Consider the following 7,693-nt stretch of genomic DNA (forward strand, 5'->3'; position numbering starts at 1 on the left):
TTGCCGCAATTAATGAAACACAATCCCCGCAAATTTTGGGCATCCATATTGCCACAGAGCACTAGTCCCAATACCTTCATTATTGATGATAAGCCGGTCTGTGACTCATTAGCTATAGCTACTAATTTCAACACATATTTTCAGTCGGTATTTACAAGAGATAACCTTGAAATGATTACTTTTCCTAGCAACTCTCAATGTTCTGTCGAAGATATTTCAATAAGCGTCGAAGGTGTTCTGAACCTCATTCTGAACATAAATGTGAAAAAAAGTAGTGGTCCTGATGATATCCCTAATGTATTTCTGCATCGTTACTCTCTTTGGACCAGCCGCTATTTGACTACCATCTTCCAGAAATCGCTATCATCCGCAACCGTCCCCGTAGTCTGGAAGCTTGCAAAAGTTATTCCCCTGTTTAAAGCTGGCAGCACCCAAATCTTGTCCAACTATCGCCCCATTTCGTTAACTTCACACTCATGCAAATTACTAGAACACATCATTCATAAGCACATTACAGAATTTCTTGAAGCTAACAATATCTTGTGCAAATTTCAGCATGGGTTTCGGCGCGGGCTCAGTACCATTTCACAACTTGTAGAATTCACGCACGACATTGCTAGTTCCCTCGACACGGGCTCACAAATCGACGCTTTATTTATCGACCTTTCTAAAGCTTTCGACACCGTTCTCCACAGCAAACTTCTTTGTAAACTTAACGCAATACTCAAAAACCCGTTACTGGTAGACTGGATATCAAGCTTTCTTTCTAATCGTACACAGTATGTTTCTTTCAACTCCTGTTCATCTGAAACTGTTAATGTATCATCCGGTGTACCGCAAGGATCCGTGCTCGGGCCACTGTTGTTCTTATTATACATTAATGATTTACCAGAAAATATTATTTCTAAAATTCGGTTGTATGCAGACGATTGTGTCATATACAGTTCAATTTACACCCCTGAGGATCACGCGCAACTAAATCAGTCATTCGTGTCATTCTGCTCATGGTGTGAAACATGGCAAATGCAAATAAACTTTCGTAAATCTGTATACAGGTCATTCTGTAATCGCACAATACCATCTTCTTACACCTACTCATTCAAAGATAACTCTCTGAATCAAGTGTCCGAGTACAAATATTTAGGTCTTCTTTTTTCTTCTAACTTGTCCTGGTCAAAGCATATTAACACAATATCCAATAATGCAATGCGGAGGCTCGGTTATCTAAAACGTACACTAAGTGTTGCCCCACAAGAAACTAAACTGGTAACATACAAAGCTTTAATTCGTCCACTTTTGGAGTATGGGTCAATAATCTGGAATCCTCATAAACACTCTGATATCAGTAAGCTGGAATCCGTCCAAAGGAAAGCAGTACGGTTTATTTGCCGACGGTATGACAGACATTTTTCACCTTCATCCACTCTTCCTGCCATAGGCCTTTCCCTCCTTTGTACCCGCCGCGACAATGAGTGTTTAAAATATTTTCATAGTATTGTTAATTCATCCCGCTTTGCTTCACTGTCTGAGTATTTGCATTTTTCAGCATCTTCATCTACAAGGAGCTACCACCTATTGAATGTAACACCCATTCACGCGCGCACTGATATGTTCAAATTAATTTTTTTCCTCGTGTTATCGAACGATAGAATTCTTTACCCGGTGATATACGCTCCCTGGAACCAAACCTATTTTTCAATGTTGTTGCAAATCATTGATTAGTCTGTTGCATTTCTGTTCTGTATTTTAATGGTGTTCACTTCTGAATATGTTGTCCCTATCTACCTTTTTTTTTCTTCCCCCCACTCCTGCAATAGCCCCATCGGGGCTGCAGTATATGTAAATAAAATAGAAATAAAAATAAATGATTAACTGCGTGACTGCTCATTAGAGTTGAGCTCTGAGTTTGTGGCATTTTTCTAGGTCATGGCTTAGTTTTGTAATCTGACGCAAAGTTGTTTTTAAACTAAATTAAAAAAAGCGTTTTGGGGCAGGTTTCACTTTTGGATTAGAGGTCAGTTTCGAGCTTTTACCGGCAGTATGCTAAATAGGCGCTTGCGATAAGGAAAAGAAAAGTCAAACAATACATAGGAAACAGAAAAAAAACAGCTTTAATATTTTCTAGTAAATAGTAACAACACGTGCCAAAAATGAATTGAGGTATTCACGTATGATCCTTTTATTTTTGGCGGTAATCCCGTGCATAGCTTCATATAAAACTGCGGAACAGAGTTAAACCCCGAACCGGCTGCTAAAGTTCAGAGTAAAAGAAAGAAGAAACCAAACTACAAAAAAAAACAAGATTGGAAACCGAGTCTACAATTTCAAGGAATGGCTACAAAATATGAGATTCTTCTTCGTGAATTTTTCTCATTTACTGAACTAAAAAATATATTAGAAACATCGATATGAACGGAGAGCTTCAGAGGCACTGAGGTTAAGTGCCTATAACAGTACGTTTTGCTGGGCTAGTTGGTGTGACATTGTGTTCAGGAAAGAAAAAACAGCGCTAAATTCTACACAAACCACACAGAAAGACGGACAGGACGGGCGCTGACTCCAACTTTTTATCAAAGAGAGGGGTGGCATGTGCGGCAGCACCACTTCTATCTCCCTACGAGGAAGTGAGCACAGATTGTTAAAAAATACGCGATTATGAGAAGTTATCGTCCTTGTGTGTGTGGGTGTTGTTGCCATGTGGGAAATGCGCATGCGTTCACCTTCTTCGGGCTTTATATATGCTACATGTGGCTTTCAATAAACTTAGTTGGAGTCAGCGCCCGTCCTGTCCGTCTTTCTGTGTGGTTTGTGTAGAATTTAGCGCTGTTTTTTCTTTCCTGAACACATTAAGTGCCTATATATCAAAGGCAGATGACGCAACACGGTGAGAGCCTCTTGCATTGATTTCTGAGATCTTATAGTGATCACCAAATGTCAAGCAGCACCTGGGATGTCCCATGCGTTTAATAAAGGGTTCTTTTCTCTCCCCGCCCGATCGGAAGCCGATAAAATCTGGATGGGGCAAAAGAAGGGTTGGCGCAATGAGCGCGTATCGAAGCACCGTGCAACCCGAATCGAAGAGCGGCGTCAGCTGCACAACTTAATGAGGCTCTTTGGTGGCAGTGTTTGCTGATCGACCCTTTCCTGGCTTGCTTTGTACGCACCGCAATATTACGGTCCATGAAAGTCGCTCGCTTTGTGTTACGAAAAAGGGCAACCTAATTGCGCAATGGAAACCGCCCGAAGTACGATGACCTTAGCCACAGCTGTCCTCCAGTCCACGGGACAATAGACTTACGTATCTTATACACAGTATCCATAGTGCAGTCTTTGTCATGTCTTATAGGTCGACGACATGATCGTCGGTGAAGAAACCCCAATCAGGCACTGGTTAATCTCAAGTACAAAGCCATAGACGTGCGCTCTCATGTTCGTTTGTGGAGTCAGTATCAATTATTTTAGTCCTTTGTGAGGGATCATATACACTAATTATCGTTTCAATTTGAACGTGAAAAAGACAGAATATAATTAACATTGATTGCTCAAATAACGGCGAGCATTTCAATTACTTCAGAGGCGAGGCTTTGGAGCGAAAGCTCTACTTCTCGCGTACATACCTTTAAGGTCCTGTTACGGTGCAGATATGACCTTGAAGCGGTCTCAATTTATAAAAAAAAAAGAGAAGAAAATTGTGGTGTTGGTGAGAATCAACCTGGGCCGCCAGAATGCGAGACGGGAATGCTTCCACTCCGCCACAACTGTTTTTTTTTCTTTCGCGGTATTTATTTACATGGTTTTGTACATATCTATACATATGTGTGTGTATACACATACACACACAAAAAACTATTAGAGAGCACCTAGGTAGGCGCAACGTGGCACAAACATGATAGTAAATATATTAGAACTAAAATGCCGTTAAGGATATGCAGCGCATCAGGAGAGGAAACCAATCATTCACTTCCAAGACTCGAACAGTCGTGGCGACTGTTCGATTTTTCGAAGTGAATGAAGGTGCATCTAGTGAAAGCACAGATGTCTCATAAATGTATCTTCTATTCATGTACTGAAGTGATGATGAATAATTCTATTATGAGCGTGTAAATTACGGATGTTCCAATTAAGCGAGTTGTGAAGTTATCCGGAACGCGCTCAACGTTACAGACCCCAAGCCGCGTCCAGTTGCCCAATACACCACAGCTTTCGCTTTCTAACCAGGTACAGCAACAGTTAAACCGCAGCTCCTTTTTTCTGGCTGAACCACGCGTTTAAGTCTCATTTTTATAAAGTTGTTGCACTTAAGTGAAATGGAAGCAGAGGTAATTAAGTGCGTGCCAAATAGAAACCTTAATAAGCGTAAACGTTCAACCTGGTCAGTGAGAAAGAGAGCAGGCTATACTGTGCTTAAAGGGAAAGCGAAGAATGAAAAAAATATACCTCGGTTGAATAATAGTACTCATTCGGGTCGATTTCAAGTTAGTGTCACCGGGCGCAGAGAAGCTAATGATGCGCGCAACTAATCAATTTTCTTTATATTATTTGGCGTTAGCTGCTCACACCTAATCGGATAGATACGAGCACCTGGGATTGTTTCTAGGTATTTTTTACTTGAACCTCACGCTAGAATAAGACGTCTGAGTTGCACCGAAGCTACGCAAAGAATTTGCGAATCGATAACTTTTCTATTTTCAGATATCTCGTAGCTCGTGCATAGGACAAGAAAACTTTTAATGTCCAACAAAGAGGGGGTAGCTAGGGGGCTACCCGCTTAGACGACAGCCGATAAGTCTTGACTCTCGGCAGAGGGTTCGGCCAGTCGGATGCTTTGTAGCTGAGTCTCCGGGTTGGAGCTCCGTAGTAAGGCCTCTTATTGGTCTTTCGACTTTATGCGTCATCCCTACCGGGCAAAACGGCCTGGCTGCTATATTATACATTATTCCTCACAGAATTGAGTAGGAAGTGCGGTGCCGGCAATGGAAATAAAAATGTATGAGAAAGCAATGATAAACGGTGACTTCTTTACTGTTCTTTGTTAGTCAGTGCCTTGCAAAAGTAAAGTGTACTTCTCAGCCTTTGACGGAGGCGAAGCGCGTAGGCGCCCGTCTGCTGTGTAACGCCAGTGCACGTTAAAGATGAGAACGAAAATTGCTTTTTGAGGAATGAAAATGACGCAGTTACTGTCTCAGATATCTCGGTGGACAACCGAACCGCGCCGTAAGGGAAGGGAGGAAGGCGGGAGTGAAAGAAGAAGAATGGAACTAAGAAGTGCCGGAGTGGCAGGAATAATTTCGGCCACCTGGGCATCTTTAACACCCACTGACATAGCACAGCACACGGGCGCCTCTTGCGTTTCGCCTCCATCGAAACGCTGCCGCCGCGGTCGAGTTCGAACCCGGGTACTCCGGCTCAATAGACGAGAGCTTTAAAAAGGAAGGAATTGGTACCGTAGTGGAGGGCTCCAGAATAATTTCTGAGAATTTGGATCAGGCCACTACCGAAAAAGTACTTCATAGCTTAGAGACTTGCGCCATCTTGTTGCTACTGTGTCGCGGGTGGCGTCACCACTTATGTAACCGCGCTTTTGCACATCACACATCGATTTAAACGGAGTTAAATCCCCGAATAATTGTTTGCTTATATGAGTTTGATCTGAGGAACAAAACCTCCCATATTTCATCATTTCTCATGGTCCCTGAATTGTTTTGCATGTGCATGTCCATACCATGTGGATTATGTTTGCGTGTCCCTCGCAAAGTTTGAATTTTCCGTCGTATTTACCCAGCTACCTTTTACTTAATATGTGCGAATTCGGGCATGTGCCCGTCTGTAAGACTTCTCTCCCGGCACATGCAGCACAACACTTTCGAGAACTACACCGTCAGAGCTCGTGCTTCGTTACGTGCGTTAATTAAAATTCATGCAGCAGGAGTGTCATATACAGGGTCATCATCATCATCATCAGCCTGACCACGCCCACTGCACGGCAAAGGCCTCTCCCATGTCTCTCCAATTAACCCTGTCCCTCGCCAGCTGCGGTCACCGTATTCCCACAAATTTCTTAATTTCACTCGCCCACCTAACTTTCTGCCACCCTTTGTTACGCTTGCCTTCTCTTTGAATCCACTCCGTTACCCTTAAGGACCAGCGGTTATCTTGCCTCCGCATTACATGCCCTACCCAAGCCCACTTCTTCCTCTTGATTTCAACTAGGATGTCATTAACCCGTGTTTGTTTCCTTACCCACTCCCCCCGTTTCCGATCTCTTCACGTTACACCTATCATTTTTCATTCCATAGCTCGCTGCGTTGTCCTTAGCTTAAGCTGAACCCTCTTTGTTAGCCTCCACATTTCTGCCCCATAGGGGAGTACCGGCAAGAAACAGCTGTTGTACACTTTTATCTTGAGGGATACTGGTAAACTGAAACAGGGTGTTTCATCTAATATTTTACACACTTTGTAAAGATGGGCTTTTTGAGTTTGAAGAGCGCTTTTTTTCTGCATATCACTGCCAACGGTGCTGTACATGAGAATACAGATAAGACGTGCTAACTAGCAGGTTGGTTGGCTAATAAACAGTAGTTAGCTTTTTAGCTATTACTATTAGGCTCTTTAATTATTGAGAGACATGTAGCCCATCGTAATTGATATGCATATGAGTTTTTTAGAACTTCGAAAACGCGGTTACCCTCGGTGCTGTCGCCCAAATAACTTTAGCTTGTTCGGCGAGTTACGGGCGCTGGAGAGGTTTCTTTGCCTGCAAGCCTTTCGAAAGCGCATGTATTTTGGTGCGATGTAGCCAAAATTTGTTGGTTCACTGCGCCGAGGTCCACCATGTTTTCGAAGTTCTAAAAACTAATGTGGATATTAATTATATTGGGCTGGACTCCTCTCAACAGGTAAGACGGCAAACAGTAATAATAATTAAAAAGTTACCAATTAAATAGTAATTAATCATCCTGCTAGTTAGTCCGCCTTACCTGTTTCGGATGTACTACACCGCTGACAATGCTATGCAGCAAAAAGCACTATTCTAATTCAAAAAGCCTGTTTTTAGAAGTTGTGTAAGATCTTAGATGAAACACCCTGTATAATAATAATGCCGTTCTGACCCTGCACTACAGACTTTGATGGCAACTCTTCACGCACCCTTCGTAGCGCATTGGGTCCTCGCAAATCTAAGCACTGGCATTTCTTACAAGCCACCTTGTTACCGCTTTAGTGAGAGTGAAGTCTCATCGCTTACCGCCCAGATTAATCGCTAGATGAAGGACTTGTTTTCTCTTAATGAATGCGGCGAATGTTGCCCTTCGGCTATTCTGCTGGACACTAGTGATTTAAAGTTTCCGCTTGGATTTATTATCGCAAACCAGCAACAATATTTTATTAAAACCTTCGACATCGCATCTTAACTGCACCCGTACAGGTCCCTAAAAAATGAACCTTAAATTCAGTCTATCCTTTTTTTTTATGGACCCAGAAATGCGGGAAGTAGAGGTATGGAGGTGAGGCGGCCCGGAAGACGTGCGTGCGGTGATCTACGACAGATTCCGCCAGCAACACTGGGCCCACGCATCGCGCAAGGATAGCGCCTCTTCGTCGTGGGCGCTTGCCCGTTATCACTCTTCAGCGCGGAATGACCGACCATACGAGTGCCAGTCGTGTTCGTGTAGCGCGGGGAAAGACGGGTGCGCCT

This window comes from Amblyomma mixtum, chromosome 7, assembly GCF_055824585.1.
Source record: "Amblyomma mixtum isolate Tamu chromosome 7, ASM5582458v1, whole genome shotgun sequence".
In the NCBI taxonomy this organism is placed as follows: Eukaryota; Metazoa; Arthropoda; class Arachnida; order Ixodida; family Ixodidae; genus Amblyomma; species Amblyomma mixtum.